The sequence below is a fragment of the Tamandua tetradactyla genome, chromosome 12, assembly GCF_023851605.1.
Source record: "Tamandua tetradactyla isolate mTamTet1 chromosome 12, mTamTet1.pri, whole genome shotgun sequence".
NCBI classification, from domain to species: Eukaryota; Metazoa; Chordata; class Mammalia; order Pilosa; family Myrmecophagidae; genus Tamandua; species Tamandua tetradactyla.
This window is the reverse complement of record NC_135338.1, coordinates 41042484-41065489: the sequence shown is the minus strand read 5'-3', so window position 1 is coordinate 41065489 and position 23006 is coordinate 41042484. Positions and strand designations below refer to the sequence as shown.

Sequence of the window (23006 nt, the reverse complement as noted above, 5' to 3'; positions counted from 1 at the left end):
AGCCACAGTAAACAAAGCAGCATGATACTGTATAAGGACAGATATATAGATCTATGAAATTGAATTAAGAGCCCAGAAATCAACCCTCACATTTATGGCTAATTGATTTCTGACAAGGGGGTAAAGATACTTTGTATTAGTTATGGTTCTCAGGGAAACAGAACCAACAGGAGACACCTAATATGAGATTTATAAAAGTGTCTCACGCAACCATGGGGATGAAAAGTCCAAAATCTGTAGGGCAGACCGTGAGCTGGCAGTTTCAATGAAGGTCCTCATGAGAACTTCCCAGGAGAGGCTGGCTGGCTGAAGCAAAGAGAAAGAGATTTTCCCTTCTGAATTCTTCTTAAAAGCCTTCAGGTGATTAGATTAGGCATCACTCATTGCAGGAGACACTCCCTTTAGTGTAGATGTAATCAGCCATGGATGCAACCAATGTGCACATGATTTAAGTCCATAAAATGTCCTCACAGCAACAGATAGGCCAGAACTTGCTTGAAAAGACAACTGGACAGCATCACCTGAGTACAGACTTAATTGGGAAAGAATAGTCTTTTTAGCAAAAAGTGTTGGGAAAACTGGAACTCCATTTGCAAAAATCAACTCAAAATGGATCAAAGAACTTAAATATAGAAGCAAGAACCATCAAACTCCTAGAAGAAAATGTAAGGAAGCATTTTCAGGACTTCATGTCAGGCAATGGTTTCTTAGACTTTACACCCAAAGCACAAGAAAAAAAATAGATAAATGGAATCTCATCAATATTAAAAACTTTTGTACTTTAAAGGACTTTATCATGAAAGTAAAATGACAACCTACACTATGGTAGAAAATATTTGGAAACCACATATCCAACAAAGGTTTAATATCCAGAATATATAAAGTAATCCTTCAACTCAACAACAAAAAGACATACAGTCCAATTAAAAATTTGCAAAAGACTTGAACAGATTTCTCTCCAAAGAAGATATACAAATGGCCAAAAAGTACAAGAAAAGATGCCCCATATCATTGGCCATTAAGGAAATGCAAATCAAAACCACAACGGGATACCATTTCATACCCATTGGAATGGTTGCTATTTAAAAAAAGAGAGAGAGAGAAAATTAGAAGTATTGGAGAGGATGTAGAGAGATAGAAACATTCATTCATTGCTGGTGACAATGTTAAATGGGGCTGCCACTGTGGAAGACAGTTTGATGGTTCCTCAGAAAGCAAAGTACAGAACTATCATATGACCTGGTAAACCTACTCCTAGGTATATACCCAAAAGGACAGAAAGCAGAGACTTGAACAGATATTTACATACCGATAATCATAGCAGCGTTATTCACAATTGCCAAATGATGGAAGCAATCCAGTGTCCATCAAATGATGAATGGATAAATAAAATGTGGTCTATAATATAATGGAATAATATTCAGCCATAAAAAGGAATGAAGTCCTTATACATGCTACAACATGCATGAACCTTGAAGATACCATGTAAAGTGAAATAAGCCAGATACAAAAGGACAAATATAGTATGATTTCACTGATTTGAAACAATTAAAATTAGCAAACTCACAGAGTCAGAATCTAGAATATAGACTACCAGGGTATAGGATGGGGATAGGGAATGGGAAGTTAAGTCTAAAATGTACGGGGGTTCCTATTTGGAATGATGAAAATGTTTAGGTAATAGATGGTAGAGATGGGTAACAAGACTGTGAACACTATTAACAGCACTGAAATATATATCTGAATGTGATTCAAAGGAGAAATGTTAGATTGCATATATGGTAACAGAATACAAATCTGTGGACTTTAATTAACAGTACATTTATACAAATTTGCTATCATCAATTGTAACAAATGTCTCACACCAATGCAAGGCGTTGGTTGTGGGATGTATACGGGAATCCTATATTTTATGCATGGTTTTTCTGGAAACCCACAACTTCTCTAAGAATAATAATAAAAAAAAGTGTGTGGTATCCAGGATGAACTGATTTTATTTGGTATAGGAGTTGGTTTTAATTGGTAGTCAAAGAAGGCAATAAATATTATTGATTCACATAGTGAGAGTGTTTTGTCTGTGTGTTATTATTATTATTATTATTATTTTTGCTTTTCATTTTCTTTTAATCTGATTAAGTCAGGGAGAAATGATCAATCTGGGACCAGTATGTCTTTTATACCTCTGTTGAGACTTGCCAATCTCCATTTTATCAAAGAACGAGTAGGGTTTCTAACTCAGAATCATCAGTAGCCAACAATATCCAAATAAGAGTAAATAACATTGTTTGATTTTCACATGTATTATTTTTGTGGTTAATGCTCTACTTATGGCAAGTGACATGGATTTTTCATTGATGAAAATGATATGAAACTTCTTTATAATAAATCTGAGCAAAATTAGAATCAATTAAATATACAATTGGGTGGGTCACGGTGGCTCAGCAGGCAAGAATGCTCGCATGCCATGCCAGAGGACCCGGGTTCGATTCCCAGTGCCTGCCCATGTTAAAAAAATAAAATAAAAATAAAAATAAACAATTACGTTTAGTAATAGTATAATAGTATAGGTGATATAAAATTCCTTTATAATAAATCTGAGCAAAATTAGAATCAATTAAATAAACAATTAAGTACGTAATAGTATAGGTGATACATGGATTGGTAAGAGTGGTTATGGTGAGACAAAAATGACTGAGATTTTGGTACACTGGACTATAAGAAAATAAGACACCAGTAAGAAATAGATTGCAATAGTACAGGTGCAAGATTCTAAACTCCTTGAGATTAGAGAGCCTCATCTTATATCCACTTTGCTTTCCTCTCACGATAAGTCTTGCAGGCAACAGGAGTGACTCTCCAGTTAGCACCCTTGACAGAAAGGTGAAGCATTGTCACAGGTGCTGAGCTAGGCCTTGATGTTAATGCATTCTTTCCAATATGGGGCCCAAGACTTCTCCTGACACACCACCTTAAATTCAAGTTTGGAAGGCAGACTGTATAGGGGAACTAGATAAAAATAACTGAATAATAAAAAATAACTCATTCATCCTTCAGTTCAAATGTCACCTCGTCTTGGAAGCGTTTTCTGATTTCTCCACATAGGAGATCATACAGATCTCCCCAGCAAAGCAAAGCTCTTATAGAATTATTTATTTATGTGTCTCCTCACCAGACTGTAAGTTGCACAGTGACCCCATCTTTCATTCTTTTGATCCATAGCACCTAGCACTGTCTCTTGCACAAAGCAGGCTAGAGCTTGACAAATATAACGTTACAGAAAAACACTTAGAAAGTCATTCTACTCTGTACAATCGATTTCAAGTTCAACAAAAGTTCTTGGAAGGGAAAGCGCAGTATGAACTGGAAGATGTATTGAAGATGTTAAGGTTATTACAAAGCTTGAGTTGGCAACCAGAAATCTAAATAAAGCCTGTTCAACTACACTTTGGCATCTTAATGGCAAGATTTCCCACTTGGAAGAGCACGGGAGGGTGGAGAATGGGGAGGGAAAGAGGCGGTGGAGGGAGAGGCTGGCGGAAGGAGCCAGTTCCTCATAGGAGGTTCCTCTTTCCCTTCTTCCTCTCACACTTCCCAAGACCAACTTTTGGAATTGTCTACGTTGTCTGCACTGATCATAGTCCCTGACTTCACACAACGTGCAACCTATAAACATTTGCATAGTGGAAGCACCTTGCCACAAAGACAAAACTGACGTGCAGAGAAAGCGTTCTGACCCTGCATTGACTGCAGGTCACTAAGAGTTCATTGAAGGGAGAAGGCTGGATACAGGGAGAACTTGTTGAAGAGTACAGGCTTGAGCTGGGCTGTGGAATTTAAGACATAGACCCCTCCACCCTCACACCCTCCACTATTCTTTCCAAACTGCCAATTAAGATGGCTCTAGTCATCTGAAACATCTAAAGCTGCCCTGCCAATAAAGTCACCGCTAGCCACATGTGGCCTTTTAAATTTAAATAAAACTGAAAATCCAGTTCCTCCATTGCACTAACCAGATTTCAAGTATCCCACAGCTACGGGCTTCAATATTAAACAGCTCAGATAAAGAACATTTCCTTCACACAGAGTTCAATTGAACAACACAGATCTAAGACGTAAATATCCTCTGGGTGGCTGAAGACAGGATCTGGAGGGGGAGACAGGCTGACTTTAAACTATCTTTCAGGGGCTTTTCTATTCCTCCACCTTTTAGCTCCTATCCTTTAGGATTTGACTTACATTTCCTTTATTGACAATCTCCACACTCTCAGAATGGAGGCTGTGTACTGTTTTAAAAAATAATTCGGTGGGTTTTTTTTAGTGTATTCACAAAGTTGTGCAACTGTTACCACTACCTAAATTGCAGAGTGTTTTCATTGCCGCAAAAGGAAACCCCATACCTATTAATCAGTCATTCCACATTTCTCCCTCCCTCCCACCTGGCAGCCACTAATTTGCCTTCTGTCTTTATGGATTTGCCTATTCTGGAAAGTTCATATAAAAGGAATGATACAATATCTGGCCTTTTGTGTCTGTCATCTTTTACTTGCATAATATTTTCAAGGTCATCCGTATTGTAGCATCTATCGGTGGTTTATTCCTTTTTCAGGATAAGTAATATTTTATTATATGACTATACCACATTTTGTTTATCCATTCATCAGTTGATGGACATTTGGGTTGTTTCCACTTTTTAGCTGTTATGAATAATGACACTATGCACATTCATATACAAATTTTTTTGTGGACATACTTTTTCAATTATATTGGGTATATACTGTTTTGATTTGCTAAAGCTGCCAGAATGCAATATATTAGCAATGGAATGGCTTCTAAAAAGGGAATTTATTACATTGCAGTTTACAGTTCCAAGGCCATAACAATATCCAAATTAAGGAATCCAGAGAAAGATACCTTAGCTCAAGAAAGGGCTGATGATGTTCGGAATTTCTCTGTTAGCTGGAAATGCACATGGCAACTTCTACTAGCTTTCTTTCCTAGCCTCTCATTTCAAACAGCTTCCTGGGTCCATTTTCTTTCTTCATCTCTAAACATATCTCTCCATGTCTGCTCTGAAGCTTTTTCCAAAATGGTTCCCTCTTAAAGAACTCCAGTAAGCAACCCCACCTTGAATGGGCAGAAATACATCTCCATGGAAACCACCTAACCAAAAGGTCCCACTCACAATTGGGTGGGCCATATCTCCATGGAAATGACTTAATAAAAAAGATCCCACCTGATGGCACTGGAGAAAAGCTACTTTGATTAACTTAATCTTATCCAAAAGATTGGTCCCTCAAAAATCCTTATATAAATGAAGAAAGTGTTTTATGTGTGGTTTGTTTTTTAGTTATCTGTTAATGAATGCAGTGAGTCTAGTCTTTAAGAGGGATAATACTAAAGTTGTCAGTTAAGGCTAATGTCACAATAGTCACTATTTATCTTGAACATCGTTTAAATCACATGTGAAGTCCAGTTGTTTTAGTCAGCCAAATAACAACACACCAGAGAAGGATTGGCTTTTAATAAAAGGGGATTTATTTAGTTAAAACATATAGTTCTTCAGAGGAAAGGCAGTTAACTTTCATCTGAGGTTCTCTCTTACACGGGAAGGCACAGGGTGATCTCTGCTGGCCCTCCCTTCAAGCTTCTGGGTTCTAGCAGCTTTCCCCAGTGTGATCCCTTTCTGCACCTCTGAAGGCCTGGGCTGAGCTGCAAATGCTGAGATGAAGTATGCTGAGCTGCTTGGGCTGTGCTGCATTGAGTGCTCTCATTTAAGCATCCTGCTAAATAAATCAAACATATTCATTGCAGCAGGCACTCCCCCTAGCCGACTGCAGTTGTAATCAGCAACAGATGAGCTTCACATACCATTGACTCATGTCCACAGCAACAGAACTCGGCACCTTCACCTGGCCAAGTTGTCACCTGAACCTAACTACTACACCAGTATTGAACAATTTCTCAATGTATCCAGTTTACCACCAGTATTGAAATAGAGCATCTGTTTGAGCACCAGAGGAAGTGAGTGAAAATCTGAAAAAATAACAGAAAAGAAGAAATAATAGCAAAAATCCACATTCCCACCATTCAGAAGTCATAATTGTTAATATTTTATTGTATTTGCTTTCCTTTTTCTATGAAGATATAGAACATCAAGACAAAAAGTCCCCTTAACCAGTTTAAAAAAAAAAAAAGATGCCACCCAGCTACATTGAATCAGGATTAAAGAACATGGCTTCTCTGGGGTACGCAACAGTTTCAAACCAGCAAGTGTACCTAAAAGTGCAATTTCTGGGTTATATGGTAACTCTTTGTTTGATCTTTTATGGAGCTGCCGAGCTGTTTTCCAAATCAGCTGCACCATTTCATCTTGTATACATTTAAGAAAGGGCTTATTCTTCTCTTTACCTGACGGTGCCTGACATATAGCAACTACTGACATATACCATGTTGAACTAACTGGATATCACTTTGACTCACACCAAATGTCCATCCAGCCTGGAACTGGAGGATGCCTTAATGAAGACCTGTAAGATAAGAGTGTGAACCCAGTCACTTTAATCCCTCCTCATTAGCTCATCAGGACTAGAGTCAGTGAATTCATGTTTATTGGGTTCCAACTGTATTCCACGTATTAGTTCAGGCGTTGGGGATGCACAGCTGAGTAAGGTATGGTCATTTCGCTGGAGTGGCGGCTGTGCTCACTAACATTGCCTGTGAGAGTTAGTGAAGGACTCACAGTAGAAAGGATAGAGTCTTGAGGGCTGGGTAGAAGTTGCCAGAGAAGAAATGTGATACAAGAAGCAGAACTAAGCAAAGCATTTTGCTGTGAGATAGGCAGATATGTAAGTAATTCCTGTGCACAAGAATATTCCACAGAGGATATGGCGGGATCCACACTCTTCTTTCACTTGTTATCTGTCCAGAGGGCTGCGTTTGGGAGATGCAACCAATTGAGCAGTTGGAGAAATTGCCTTGGGTCAACCTGGTTCTTCAGTCACATGGTGCTGAAGCAGCACTTCTCTGGAGTGAAAGAGTGACCAATTCAAATGGAACTTCTGCTTTGGCAAAAGCCACAGCTATGGCAAGTGAGCAGCTAGAGTTATGGGCTGATTTCTTCATGTGCTTCTGATGTTTAGGAGAGGAATGCCTGTGAAAGAATCCTCCCCACACCCTGTTCTGTTCTGGTGTCCTACCAGAACACTTACTTAGCAGGGTACAGCCAGGAACGTTCCCAGTGGGTCAAGATGGTTATCATCAGGTTCTTTAACTACTTTAGCCATGTCAAATTTCTCACACAGCTTCTGTCATAGATAATAGAACTGAGAGAAAATACCTATAGAAAAATGGTTTTTGTATCCAAGATATCAGTGCAAACAAGTTAAAGATCCTTAAGTACATTCTGTGCTATTTACATCCTCTGTTGCCTATCCTTGTATCTAGAGGGGGCCCTTTTATGAGCGGTGGAACAAAAGTGCTGGCATCTGGATTTATAGTGGTGGTTTTTATTACTTAGAAAGGTTCAGTGCAGGTGGGAGAAAATGTCTGGAGGACTAAAGGATCATGGGAGAAGAAATGGAACAATTAATTCCCAAAAAGCTCTCTTTGTTCTGACTTGTCTCCCCAACCCAGTCTATCTAGTGGTATGTTTTTCAGATGAAAATTTCTCCATACTGAGAACTGATGCTACTTGTTTTTACGGTTCACAGGACATTACGGATGCTCTTATGACAGCCTTTTCCTATATGTGTGTGTGTGTGTGTGTGCTGTGTTTGGCAATAATATGGGCTGAACAAATGTTGGGGTGATTACAATTATTATTTTATTTAGCTTCATTTCTCTAGCTAGATATTAAGCTGCTTGTAAATAAAGATCTCACTTTTCTTTCCCCGTCCCCACTCCCCGCCCCCAACACCTGGGGCAGTGTCCTTGAAATTGTGAGGACCTTAAGACCTTAGATAAGTCGCTTCCCCTTTATGGGCTCGGGTCGGACCACATAGAATAGAGATTATGAGTGTAGTACAACCTGAACCCACCAACATTATTGGGCACTCGCTGTTTTACAAGCCCCACGGCCCCGAGCCCTACGTCCTATACATAGCAGATAAGTTTCAAAATGAGGTAACGAGTCAAAATCCCACGTAGGAGTGACGCCCGGCAGCAACGGTTCCCATGCCTCGGAGGCCCCCTACCCCAGCGAAGAGCGTGAGTGGGACCCCAAGGCGATTTCCCACTCCCCGCCGCCTGCCTTTTACTCTCAGTGACGCTCTTCGGGCGCCGGGTGCCTGGACCGCCAGCCTCACTAGGCGCGGAGCGGGCGGGATCGCGATGTCAGCACCTTGATGCGGGTCGCGGGAGGCGTGGGGAGCAGGTCCCCGCAGCGCCCGGCCCATCCCTCCGCCCCGCTTCGGGCGCCCAATCAGCGCGCGGCTCGGATGAGTCCTGCGGCCAATCAGCGGCGGCGGGAGCGGCGCCCAGGGCTGGCGGGCGCCGGGCAACCCCGGGAGTCGGGAGCAGGGAGCCGGCGGCGGCGCTGCGCCGGGGAGGGAGCGCGGCGAGAGCGGAGCGGGCGGCGGGGGAGCCCCCAGGCCTTTAGAGGAGGCTCTGCCGCTGCAATCTTCCGGCCGACGCTCGAGACCTGAGGGAGGCGTCTCAGGTAACCGTGCTTCCGTTAGCGAGACCCCCGAGAGGGGCCGGGAGGGCCTCGGAGCCCCGCAGGTGGAGCGGGCGGGAGGTGGCCGGCCGGCCGTGAGGTCCTAGCGCCGCGGGGCTGCTCGCACCCCTCGCCCCGCGTCCGCCTTGGCCGGAGCCCCCGGAGAGGCGCGGCAGTTCGGCGAGCCGCGGGCGCTCCGGGCGCCCCGGGCGCCCCGGTACGGTAAGGGGTGAGGGGAGGCTGCCCAAGGTGGGGATGGCCCCCAGTGCACATGCACTTCTTGCCACCCGATGCCTTCCCCCGTGATCCGGAGCGCTCTGGGCGGGTAATGAAGAGTGAGGAGGCGACAACAGGTGTCCCTGGAGACTGGTCCCTTCTCCCCACCCCCCCAAATCCTGGTCTTGGCGATCCTCCCCGCCTCCAGGAGACGGGACCCCAGACTAGCCTCGCAGGCTCGTCGCCCGCTGGACAGCGCCCAGGAGCGGCCGGGACCCGGGCTTTGGAGGCTCCTTCAGCGTTGCCAAGCAATTTGCTGGACACCGCCTCTTGCTGGGATGGAGAGCGTTGAAGATGAGACTGTGTGTGTGTGTGTGTGTGTGTGTGTGTGTTGTGTGCAGCCTCTACTGAAGGGAGCTGCCTGAGGGCTGTGAGTGAATCATTAACTATGGTCTTGTACAGCTACTGGCCCCTGCCTGTCTCCCTCCTTCCCTGCCTCCCTCTCCCACGCGCACACACACTCCCTGGACAATGTGCTGTGCCCTGTTCACATTCCTGCCAGGAAAACCCAGGCGCTACCCCTTTCTTTCAAGCAGAATCTACATTGTAGAGGAAGTGCTTTCTCACACCAGAGAAGGGAAAGGTTGAAAACGCATTTTGTCGACTGTTCTATAACAATCACACACACACACACAAAGATAGTATTTTCTTGTCTCTTGAGCTCTCCCACATGCTCCACCGCGGCCTGCTTTCAGTTGAGTAGCTGAGTTGGTTGATGCCCGCTCCCCAGCCTCCTACTCTTCGGTGTGTGTATTTGTGTGGAAGTGCGTTTCTGTTTCTCTTGTAAAGTCTACAGGTCAAGGTTATGAACTTGGGCTTTGGAAAGCCAGTGGCCTGGTTACAAATCCCAGTGTGGCCTTTTATCAGCTTTGTGATCTTAGGCAGGCTGCTCATCTCGGTGCCTGGCTCTCCTCACCTGTGATAACGATTGCACTTGCTTGATAGTGTTGTTTTGAGGTTTAAATGAAGGAATGTTTGAAAAACGCTGAGCACAGTGCTAAGTGCATGATAAATCCTGGCCCTTCTTATTTATTTTACGGGCAGCTTTACTCTGAGTAGATGGTCAGTAAATCAGACACGTCCAGACTGGTCCAACAACAATTTGGCACTCTGAACAGCTTTCTACACTTGAAGGGGAAAAATGCCATTTTAATGTTGTTGATGGTATGATTTAAAGTTAATATATTCTTTTGGGGGAAAATGCACGTTTGGAATGGTGTGAGAGATAAGTGGATTCCAACTAGTAACTGAGAAAAGCCTTGTGACACTTGAAAAAATTGATATGAATGTTTTGTGAAAAGAATTTTGTGGCACTTTATTAATAATGTAATGCTGGTCTTTCATTTGTATGGAGGGAAATATTTAAGGATTCTTACATTTTCTTCCCCTCCCTTAAACACACAAGTAAAATTTAAAAGAGAGAGAAAGAAAGAAAAACAAACACCCCAACTACTACAATAAAATGCCAACAAATCATAGAAACCTAAAATTGCAGTAGCCACTTCCAGTGTTTGCTCCCATCTGACTTGGGATTGTTTGATTCATTTCTCTGCCACTGTGTCACTTTCCTTTCCTTGGGTTTTTTTTTGAAGTCTAACATAATATATAGCAGACTTGCTTGGAGTTCTTAACCTTTTGCTACTTGTCTTCTACCCTAAAACAAACCCAAACGACCTCCCTAAAGGTCTGTTCTTGAGGTTGATGTCAGTAGGAATCTTAGTGTCTTATCACCGAACACTACCCGCATAACCTGGGACCTGGGAAAGGGACACAGACAAAATACTTGCTCGCTTAGGGTCTTCAGTGTCTTTGTCAGGAGCCTTAAAATAAATGCATCCACGTGGAGAAAATAATTATCTTCTCAGAGGGTAAGAAGCCCAATTCCAGAGGAAAATGTTTAAAGTCTCAGATTAATTTGATAGCCCTTTCAGTTGTTGATGTTGATGAAGAGACTTTTACTGTCTCCACTAGCGTGGAAGGACCTGAAATCTCTCTGCTGAGGGAGAGTGAGAGGTGTGTGAGTCAGTGGAAAGATTCCCGAGTTCAGAGCCTGCCCCACACCTGGTGAGTACTCTGTGGCTGATGAACTGGGAAACTTGGACGAGTTACTTTGCTTTTCTGAGCCAATGTCTCCCTCTCTATAAAATGAGGACTTGAATATCTTTTTAGAGAGGTTTTCTAAAATAATGCTGATGAATGGAAATCCCCTAGCCCAGTTCCAAGGCATAGTTACAGGTCTACAGATGTATATTAGATTCAGAGAACTTTCTAATGGTGGTGAGAGGGATCAGTTAGTTATACCTGGGGAGGAAAAGAGGCTTGATTGAGGGAATGACACTTGAGCTGGCTGTAGAATGATGAGCAAGTGTTTATGTGCACACAGCAGGAGTGAGGTGGGATTGGAAGGAAGAGTAGAACAGAGGGAAGAAGCCATACCAGGCAGACCGGATACGGGAAGTCAAAGGTGCTGTAATAGCTTAGGCTAAGTTACCATGCAGTAAAAATAACCTCAAGTCTCAGGGGCTTACAGCAATAATGGTTTATTTCTCACTCATGCTGCAGGTCCAGTGTGGGTCAGCTGTAGTTCTGCTTCTCATCTGTTATGCTGGGGTCTACTGAGCCTAATGAAATGGCCTCTGGGATGTTGCTGATCTCATTTATGGCAAAGAGGAGAAAAAGAACATGGCAGAACAAAACTGTGGCTCTTAAGATCTTCAAATTACAGATGTTACTTTAACGCTCATGCTACTGGCCAACGTAGGTCTCATGGCCAAGCCTGATGTCTGTGGCGCGCGGAAGTGTTAGCCTTCTGCAGACCAGACGGTGAGGCATGGCCGAGGAGGAGGGAAGGTGCCAGGGTAGTGGGGCATGGGGGCTGGGGGGTGGGGGCGGTGCCTCAGAGGCAGGTGATGAAGGGCCCTGGGTTCTGTGTCAGGAATCTGGACAGCCAGAAGAGTTTTAAGCAGGGGCCCGACAGGCACAGTTTTTCAGGCCAAACATACATCTCTAATGTTATGTGGAGAAAAAAGTGGAATTAGAGAGGCTAAGGGCAATAATGATGAGAGCCTGAATTAAGACAGCACCCTTAAATCACTCTCTCTCTCACATCCCCCTTTGTCATGTGACTTGAAATGCCACTGTTAGAAATCGATTCATTTGGCATTTGAGTGGTTCTTCTTGGCACGTCCTCTTCTAAAATGCGTGTGCTTTCCAATCTTGAAGTTGTTGTTTTATGCACCTAAAGCAGCTGTTCTCCTACTTTTGTGTGTGTCAGAATCACCTGGAGGGCTTGTGAAAACACAGATTGCTGACCCCTACCCAGAGTGTTTGAATCACTAAGTCTGGGGGTCGGGCTTATGAATTAGCATTTCTGACAGGTTCTCAGGTCATGCTGCTGATCCAAGAGCCACACTTTGTGAGCCACTGAACTAAAGGGAGGAATAAAAATGCGCTGGAGGAGAAGAACTGAATGGAAGGAAAAGCAAAGCTGGGAGGTCTCAGGCAAGCATTCTCTGTATGACAGTTTTGCCAAAAGCTTGCTCTGACTTGAGCACTGGGGTCTAAATGAGTGAATTGGTCTTTAGATTTATATTAAATTGTAGATGCAATTCACATCAGTGAAGAAATGTGAGAAAGGCTGGATTTGGAGAAGCGTACAAGTACTGCCTTATCTTCTCCCTTTGTAATTCTGCCCAGACTCCCCATCCTGTCATGAGCATACACCCTTTTGTCTGGCTCAAGACCTCTCACTCAAGCCTGTCAACATACTCCAGTCCTGATCCATCATAATTCTTGTCATTCCGTTTTAATTTTTTTTCTGGAGTTGGGTTTGCCCACTGGGTGGACATTTGGGTGAATTTTAATAAAGTCAGACCAAGAAATTGCTCGATTCCCTTGTCGTCACCTTCATTAATCAGCATCACTACTTTGTGGTTACTTTAGCTTTCATGCTGTTGGCCAAGATAAATACCACCCCCTCTCCCAAGATATCTGCTCCCTCTTCCCCCAGGAACCCAGGATCATCCATGGGTTGGCTTATGATAATGGGTGGAGCAAGTCGGTGGAGCAAGTCAGAGCAATTCCCCTAGCTGTGACTCACCAGTTCTGCAATGACAAAGCATTCCAAAGGAGGAGGTTAAAGAGAAAATATGTTGGGGCGTACAACATGACACAAGAAAATAAAACACTGAGGTCTTGTTTTCCTTTTGCTATATTTTTCTCAATCCTTGATGTGGCAAAATTTGGACTCCACCAGGTGTCCACCAGTGTGCCTGGCCAACAGGCAGTATGTAAGTGCATGAAGCACTTACAGGGTCAACATTTTGAGTGCTGTCTAGCAGGTTAGAATATTTGTTTCAAGATGAGGTGAGTATAACATGGTCCATTGGACTGTTGACAAAAAAATAATAGAAATTTTATGCATATAAAATTTGTATAAAATAAGAAATAACCTGTTGGGTCAAAATTATAAAATAAAATGAGTGTTTGCAAAGACCCTTCTCGCAGTTTAACTTGACAGAGAAATGAACACCTGAAAGTGTGCTTTTGGAGACAAGAGAATTTTCCCAGGATTCTGTGCACCTCTAGATGTGGATGAGAGAGCTGGGAACCATAAGCTCTCTCCAGGAGGCTTGAAGCCAGCTAGGTTTGGTTAGATCTATTTCCCGTTCCAGGTAATTTCGGAAACCCAGCCGTTTCCCCTCCTTTTGCAGGCTTGACCTTGGTACTGTCTGTCCTTGGTTTGTTCCACAAAGAATTACGGCAGTTTGTTCAATCTCAAGTTTCCAGGAAACACGCCCTAAAATTTCAAAGGATACAGCAAGCAACCCTAGGCATAAGAGTGAGAGCAAGTGAGAAAAAGGGCACTTAAACTAGCCAGGAGGGATTAAAAGCCTGAACAACACATTCATGGTTAAGTGTTAATATCTCTGTTGGATTGTATTTATCTAACAATTGTATATTTAAGAAATGCAAGTTTCAAATCGCTAGGTAAATACTCTCCTCTCTGTACATTTATATTGGATAACTGCTGTCATATCCGTCATATACATTTTTTCCGATCTCTAGCAATCTCAGGACATAGGTTTCTAGTGTTAGTACTGTCTTTCTGAAATGTGACAATTTAGAAGCAGTTGGCTAAAATTATATAGATAAGAGCAAGACTAAAAACTCAAGGTCCCTTGACGTTTTAATTTACTGTATACTCCTCCATCGTCCCAGCTGGCCCCACGCTGACATGAACTTGTGTTAGCCTAACCAGCAAGAGATGGTCAGCATTCCGTGTGAGGTTTACTCACAGTGAGGAGTGTGTGAAGCTACTTTGCAGATTGCTCATGTCCCAGTAAAACCTTTTGTCAGGTGGCTCCATGCAAATGGAATTAATATCTTCTAGATGTAAAGAGTGCAAACACTCATTTTATTTTATAATTTTGACCCAACAGGTTATTTCTTATTTTCTACATATTTTATATGCATAAAATTTCTATTATTTTTTTGTCAACAGTCCAATGGACCATGTTACGCTCACCTCATCTTGAAACAAATATTCTAACCTGCTAGACAGCGCTCAACATGCTGACCCTGTAAGTACTCCATGCATTTACATACTGCCTGTTGGCCAGGCACACTGGTGGACACCTGGTGGAGTCCAAATTTTGCCACATCAAGGATTGAGAAAAACATAGCAAAAGGAAAACAAGACCTCAGTGTTTTATTTTCTTGTGTCATGTTGTACGCCCCAACATATTTTCTCTTTAACCTCCTCCTTTGGAATGCTTTGTCATTGGCAAAGATGGCATTAGGATTTCAGAGAGGTGTAATTGCCTCCTCGTGTAGCCTTGAAGCATAACATTTGTATAACATTCAATAGTAGTTTGACATCAGTGAAGCGAATGGTAAGCAAATAACAAAAGCATGCACTCAGAGCTGTGAATTCAGAGAATGGGAATCTTTCTGAGGCTGTGCTGATCTGGGAAGGTTCACGGAAGAGCAGCTGCGCTGGCTGGGAAATAGAAGTAGAATTTGGCTAGGTACAAGCATTGGTCTTTAGGGTCTGTGACTGGACGGGTATATCTGGAGCAAAGGAACAAGCAGGAGGAGAGAAGGGACATCTGAACCAGCTGACTTCTTAAATTCTGACTGCTTGCATCACCTCCCGACAAACAAAGCCATTTGATCTTTTCAGTAGTAGGTGAGTAACACCGGACTCCAGTTAGTCTTCTTAATACACTCGTTTTATTAATAGAAAAGCACTCTGAAGCTGAGGATATCAAACCTCTTTATAAATACAATCTAGTCTTGTTATATACTCTGACAAACTGGCAGGCAGTAGGTGTCTTTCCACTTTCAAAATGACCCAGAAAGGTCAAGTGACTTGCTTGAAGTCAGGCAGGAATTCCCTGGCACCTTTGTGTTAACTGACCCCAAGTCTCCTGACATTTGGTGGTGTCCAGCTTAAGTTGCCTCACAGACCTCCAGAGGGAAGGTGACACCAGAAACTTAGGGCCCTGTCATCTAGTTAGGATTTCCTCAACTAGTATAATACCATACGGAGCCCTCCACTGTCACCCTAAAATAGTCCTCGTTAATTTTGATTTGGGGGTGAGGTAATTACACTCTTTTCTTTCAAGCTTAACTCTGCCTCTCATTAAAAGAAGGCACCATTTTAGTACCGTGGGCCTTTGCAGGCAAACCATCTAACTGAAATGGGTGTTCTCAGCGTTTTTTACTCCAGATGCCAACAAGTATAGCAGAACTATCAGTGCCTCTCAACCTGCCTAAACTTTGAAGCAGGACACCAGAACCTCACCCACTTGATAGAGTCACTTCATTGGCTGCCTTTTAAAGCTAGCTAATTGCTTAAAAAAAGAAAAGTGAATGCTTTAAATGAAAACATTTTATTTCAGTTTGCTTTAAAACTGAGTATATTTGTCAGCCTTTTCTGATGTAAGCTTTTAAAAGAGAAGAATTATAATGTCATGGGCTTATTCACTTATGCATTGTTTAATTTTGTCTACTGTATGAACCCAGAGCTATAAAAACAGTTTACATGTGTATTTCCCTGCCCTTAGCAATTATAAAGTATTAATTTATGCATCACTCCTTGTCCTCACATTTCCCTCCATTTTGGACTCACTTTGACTGTTGAAGGGTGTGAAAATTTTTATTGTTATTAAGATTATCAAAATCATTATCAATAGTTATCCTTCATTGAGTTTTACTATGGGCCAGGACCTCTGCTAAGCAGTTTATGCCATATTTTTGTATGCAGTTTCTACCCAGCTCTCTAAGATCTGCAGTAATATCTCCATTTTTACAGATGAGACAGAGGCTGGGGGTTAGTAGCTTGCCAGAGGTCGTGTCAGAGCTGGGCTTCAAACTCACATCGCTTAATCTCTTGCAGCTAGAAGCTGTGCCCTTAGTCACTGTGGCATCTGGAAAAAGCATCAACAAATTGGTCTAAAGAGGAGTTAAAAGTAGCTCTCCATCCACCCTAGCCACATGAAGATAGTGTAGAAGGAAAACTGTCCTTGTTTTGGCCCTGCCATTTGGCCTTATCAGCAAGGCACTTCATACTTTTCTTATTCCTATCTCTTCCCCTTTAGTATTTTTGTAGTAAAGTAACATTTAAAAAAGGGTGAGTTGGGGATGGGGATCGATTTGAGTAAATGGAGCACATCTTTCAGTCGCTTACCCATCCACCTAATTGGCCCATTCAGGTCCCTGTTTGCAGCAGTCAGGCCTGGGGTTTACTGTGCCATCCACTACCGTCAGGGGCCCTGGAGCTCTTGTGCTCTGCTATTCGTTGGTTTTAAAGTTTCTGTCCTCCAAGCAGGCCTTGGAGAGGCAGTTCCAGGGAGGCAGAGATTGTTTACTGTAACCTGAGGGATGTGACTTATCAGAGCTTAGTACTAATGGGACCAGATGGTTTGATTCACCATCATTTGGTTTCTCTCCTGTGAAGGTAGCAGAGAATATGCATCCAGTCCCAGCCAGGCAGTTCTGCAGAGGCGGGTCCAGGTCATATGCAAACTAAATAAGTGTGTAGGTTGATGTATGCATATTTGACCTACATACAGGAAAAGAACCCTCCATTTCATGGATGGAGCATGGCCCAGTGGTTAAGAGGCCAGACTGTCAGGTTTGAATTGTGTGGCCTTGGGCAAGTAATTTAACCTCCCTGTGCCTAGGTTTTCTTAACTCTAAAAGGGGATAATTATTTGTACCTACTTCGTAGAGTAGTTAGAAGGATTAAATGAATTATTATTTGTAAAAACACTTTCAGATCAATGGGAGTCAGGAAGTATTACTAAGTATTTATCAAAAAGCATTTAGGATTAAAGTGGCAGCCGAACCTCACTGTATGTTGGTTAGACAGTGCCGTGGTGGATGAAGCTTTCCTAACTGCTTCAGCTGAGGTACTTTTGATGAGTTAACATGCAAATGAAATCTTATGTGTACTAGAAGAATTTGCCATTTCGAAGAATCCTATGAGAAATATGTTCGTAAAATACCTTTTTTTGTAAAACGAATGTTAGAGAAAGGTGTAAGAGATAGAGTTAAGTAAAGGTTGGCTTAGCCAAAGCTACTGAAAAAATGGAGCCTCCATCGGCTTGGGGGGAAGGGGAGGCTTTTGGTGGGATTGGTTTGGGGGAGGAGGATTAGTCATCCAGTTTTTAAAGTGTTAGGTTTGAGAGGCCTATTAGACATCGAAGTGAAGATGATCAGTGGGTGTGAGGTGGGAACAAGGTTGGCTTACAGATGGGATCCAAAGCCTTGAGAAGATGATTGTAGACTGAGAAGAAAAGGATTCAGTTCTAGGGCTGAACCAGGGGGCATTCCATCTCTATGGAGAAGTCAATCTGGCTTTAGTTTTTAAGATATATTAATTTGCCTTTGTTCTTTTTTGCACTTGGAAAGTGTAAAATGAAGTGTGGACCTGTTTGATGAGATTTTCTTTAGAGAGTTTATCATTTGAGCTCTCTCAAGTGTCTCCCTTTGTTTTAAGTCTTCTCTTAGACCTAGAAGAATTATAATGCCTTGGCTAAGTACATGGACTTTAGACTGAATAGCTCAGAGTTGGAAACCATTTGACCTCTTACTGGCTGCATGCCCTTGGGCAAATTGCTTCTGACATTCAGTTTCTTTCTCTGTGTGATAGGAATCTGTAATAGAAATGCCTGTCTCTTATGTGAATGCTCAGTGAATGTAGCTCTAGTAATGCTATGAAGCTTTCATTGCTCCATCCCTGTAAAATTATCGCTCTTCATGCCAAAGTGTTAAAAGAGGAACAGTGACAACTCGACAACATTTTTAAAAGCCCTCTGAATTTTCCCTGAACTGAAAATCACATTTTAATTTCACTCATACTGCTACTAATTTCTTTTTATCAAGGGAGATACTGTAAGAAATTTTGCACACATATGTCATCCACTTCTGTTTTCTCTGTAATGGAAATGCAAGGTCCAAAGATCAAGTCTGGTCTATATATGTGGCAATTGCTACATGAAACACTGATGGACACACCTTCAGAGGACTGATAACTGAAACAAAAAAATTGATGTCCCTGGCAATGACAACCTCAGACTTTCTATTAACCCTTGTGAGCCAGGTAAGAAGGTACCCTCTCATTTTGAACAAACTGTGATGGTTAGATTTATGTGTCAACTTGACCAGATCATGGTGCCCCCCTGTCTGGTCAAGTAAGCGCTGGCCTAATGGTTACTGTGAGGGCATTTTGTAGACTTAAATCATCAATAAGTTGATGGCATCTGTCATGGTTAGGGACAGGTGTCAACTTGGCCAAGTTGTGGTACCTGTTCATCTGATTGGGCAAGCGCCGGCCTGTCTGTTGCAATGAGGATGTTTCATAGGAATAGGTCATGATCACGTCAGCTACATCCACAGCTGATTCCATTTCTAATCAGCCAAAGGGGAGTGTCTTCTGCAATTAGTGATGCTAAATGCAATCATGGGGAGCCTTTTAAGGAGGACTCAGAGGAGACAGGTTCCATTCCTGCTTTGGCTGGTGAGCCTCCCCTGTGTAGTTCATCCAGGCCATCCATCGGAGTCAATGGCTTTGCAGCCTGCCCTGTGGATTTTGGACTCTGTGTTCCTACGGTCACGTGAGACACTTTCATAAATTTTATATTTGCAAGTGTTCCCTCTTGATTCTGTTTCTCTAGAGAACCCTAACTAATACATCTTGGTACCAGGAGTGGTTCTTAAGGAACAGAATCTTAAAAATGGGTTTTTATGAATGGTTTTCTACTCTGACTGGACTCAGAGACACTAAGGACTCTGATTCCCGTAGTCAGAATGACACTCCCAATCCATGGACTGAGTTGGCAAAGGAGATAGTCAAAATATCATCATTCGTATCTCCTAATGCTTCACTTGTACGAAGCCAGACTCTGGGGGATAATGTTTTTGACACCTTTACAGAGTTTTGTAGAAATAAGAGTTATAGAGATGTTGGTTGGTTGTTGTTAGATACACTGTCTACATTAAAGGGTGAAAGGGATGGGCTTAAGGCTTCAAACAAGAAGCTTAAGTGCCGTCTGAAAGATGTAGAGGTTTCTATGAGTATCCTGAAGGAAAATTTTATTTCCTGTAGCTGTAGACTTGAGATCTCTGAAAACCAGACTCAGAATCTTATTGTTAGAGTACCAACTTTACAACATAAACTGAAATCTCAGTCTTGCATGGTGTCTGCCGTTAAAGTGAGGACGTTGATTGGAAAGGAGTGGGACCCTGAAAAATGGGATGGTGACATATGGATTGATAATGATGTTGGGGGTGAGGTTGAAACCCTAGACCATGCTGAGCCTTCTTTAGATAACCCTGTAATAGTCTGCCCTGAGGACATAGCCGCCCCACCTCCAGCCTGCCTTGAGGAATTGGCCACCAACCTCCTCCTGAAGGGATTAGCCCTAGAGTGATTAATCTTGTTTCACCAGATGAAACTGCAAATGAAAGCCCTGAAGCAAATGGCTTGGAAGATATTTCTAATTCTTTTCATGACCCACCCCACCACCCCTCATTTCTTCTAGACCTATAACTAGACTAAAGTCCCAACAGGCCCCTAAAGGTGAGGTACAAAGTATCACACATGAGGAGGTACATTATACTCCAAAAGAACTGTGTGAGTTTTCCAATTTATATAGACAGAAATCAGGGGAATATGTGCGGCAATGGATTTTAAGAGTGTGGAATAATGGTGGGAGGAATATAAGGCTGAATCAGGCTGAATTTATTGATATGGGCCCACTAAGCAGAGATTCTGCATTCATTGTTACAGCTCAAGCAGTTAGAAAAGGTGTTAACAGCTTGTTTGGGTGGTTGGTTGAAACATGGATCAAAAGGTGGCCAACATTACCTGAGGTTGAAATGCCAGAACTGCCCTGGTATAATGTAGATGAGGGAATCCAGAGGCTTAGAGAGATTGGGATATTAGAGTGGATTTATCATGCAAAGCCTGCTCTTACACCCCAGGAATGTCCAGAGGATATACCTTTTACCAGAACAGTGAAAAATAAGTTTGTGAGACTAGCACCATCATCCCTCAAGAGCTCTGTGGTTGCACTTCTCTGTAGGTCAGATATTACTGTAGGAACTGCTGTCACTGAGCTGGAATCCTTAAACACAATGGGGATGACAGGATCCCGAGTTGGCAGAAGCCAGGTGGCAGCACTTAATCACCAAAGACAGGGTAGACGCAGCTATTATAATAGACAACAAACTCAAAGGAGGCATCAAAATTATATGACACGCAGAGATTTGTGGCATTGGCTAGTAAATCATGGGGTGCCTAGAAATACAATAGAAGGGCAGTCTACTAAATTCTTGTTGGAGCTGTATAAACAAAAGGGTTCTAGGTCAAGGGAACAGAAGTCTAACCTGAATTACAAAAACACGGAGTCACAGCCCCTTAATCAATTTCCAGACTTGAAACAGTTTACAGACCCTGAGCCCCTTGAATGAAGGGGAGGCCAGGTCCCTATGGGGGAGAAACCTGTTACACTGCCACAAATTTATACTGTTAACCTTCCTCTAAGTCTTCCCCAAGGAGACCGACGGCCTTTTACCAGGGTAACTGTGCATTGGGGAAAAGGAAATGATCAAATATTTCAGGGATTATTAGACACTGGTTCAGAAGTGACATTAATTCCAGGGGACCCAAAACGTCACTCTGGACCACCAGTCAGAGTGGGGGCTTATGGAGGCCAGGTGATCAATGGAGTTTTAGCTCAGGTCCGTCTCACAGTGGGTCCAGTGGGCCCCCGGACCCATCCTGTAGTTATTTCCCCAGTTCCGGAATGTATAATTGGCATAGACATACTGAGCAACTGGCAGAATCCCCACGTTGGTTCTCTGACTCGTGCAGTGAGGGCTATTATGGTGGGAAAGGCCAAGTGGAAGCCACTAGAACTGCCCCTACCAAGCAAAATAGTAAATCAAAAGCAATACTGTATTCCTGGAGTGATTGCAGAGATTACTACCACTCTTAAGGACTTGAAAGATGCAGGAGTGGTGATTCCCACCACATCCCCGTTCAACTCTCCTATTTGGCCTGTGCAGAAAACAGATGGGTCTTGGAGAATGACAGTGGATTATCATAAACTCAACCAGGTGGTAACTCCAATTGCAGCTGCTGTTCCAGATGTAGTGTCATTGCTTGAGCAAATCAATACATCCCCTGGTACCTGGTATGCAGCTATTGATCTGGCAAATGCTTTTTTCTCAATAGCTATTAGTAAGGAACCAGAAACAGTTTGCTTTCAGCTGGCAAGGTCAGCAATATACTTTCACTGTCCTACCTCAGGGGTATATCAACTCTCCAGCTCTATGTCATAATCTTGTTCGCAGAGACCTTGATTGTTTCTCCCTCCCACAAGACATCACACTGGTCCATTATATTGATGATATCATGCTGATTGGACCTAGTGAGCAAGAAGTAGCAACTACTCTAGATTTACTGGTAAGGCATTTGCGTGTCAGAGGATGGGAGATAAATCCAACAAAAATACAGGGGCCTTCCACCTCAGTAAAATTTCTAGGTGTCCAGTGGTGTGGGGCATGTCGAGATATCCCTTCTAAGGTGAAGGTTAAATTGCTGCATCTGGCCCCTCCCACAACCAAAAAAGAGGCAAAACGCCTAGTTGGTCTTTTTGGATTTTGGTGACAACATATTCCTCATTTGGGTGTGCTACTCCGGCCCATTTATCGAGTGACCAGAAAAGCTGCTAATTTTGAGTGGGGACCTGAACAAGAGGAGGCTCTACGACAGGTCCAGGCTGCTGTGCAAGCTGCTGTGCCACTTGGGCCATATGATCCAGCAGATCCAATGGTGCTGAAAGTGTCAGTGGCAAATAGAGATGCTGTCTGGAGCCTTTGGCAGGCCCCTATAGGAGAATCACAATGCAGACCTTTAGCATTTTGGAGCAAAGCCTTACCATCTGCTGCAGATAACTACTCTCCTTTTGAGAAACAGCTTTTGGCCTGCTACTGGGCCTTAGTAGAGACTGAACGCTTAACCATGGGCCACCAAGTTACCATGAGACCTGAGTTGCCTATCATGAGTTGGGTGTTGTGTGACCCACCAAGCCATAAAGTTGGGCGTTCACAGCAGCACTCTATTGTAAAGTGGAAATGGTATATACGAGATAGAGCCAGAGCAGGTCCTGAAGGCACAAGTAAGTTACATGAAGAAGTGGCACAAATGCCCATGGTTTCCACTCCTGCTGCCACATGACCTTCTCTTTCCCAGACCAGAGCTATGGCCTCTTGGGGAGTTCCTTACAGTGAATTGACTGAGGAAGAGAAAACTCGGGCCTGGTTTACAGATAGTTCAGCACGATATGCAGGTACCACCTGAAAGTGGACAGCTGCAGCATTACAGCCCCTTTCTGGGGTGTCCTTGAAGGACAGTGGTGAGGGGAAATCCTCCCAGTGGGCAGAACTTTAAGCAGTGCACCTAGTTGTTCATTTTGCTTGGAAGGAAAACTGGCCAGAGGTGCGTTTGTATACTGATTCATGGGCTGTTGCTAATGGTTTGGCTGGATGGTCAGGGACTTGG

The 23006-nt window shown here is 43.1% G+C and overlaps 1 protein-coding gene across 2 annotated transcripts in view; it reads left to right on the top strand.

Annotated features, from left to right (window-relative positions):
• Positions 1–8526: 8526 nt before the first annotated feature.
• The window catches only part of STON2 (stonin 2), a 208796-nt gene continuing 194316 nt past the window's right edge, over positions 8527–23006 (top strand). Inside the window, exon 1 of one of the 2 annotated variants that reach the window (XM_077123232.1) lies at positions 8527–8656. The gene's annotated coding sequence lies outside the window, so the exon portion shown is untranslated. Of the gene's footprint in view, positions 8657–14429; positions 14512–23006 lie in introns of those variants that run through there. The other variant, XM_077123233.1, reaches the window with a different exon arrangement.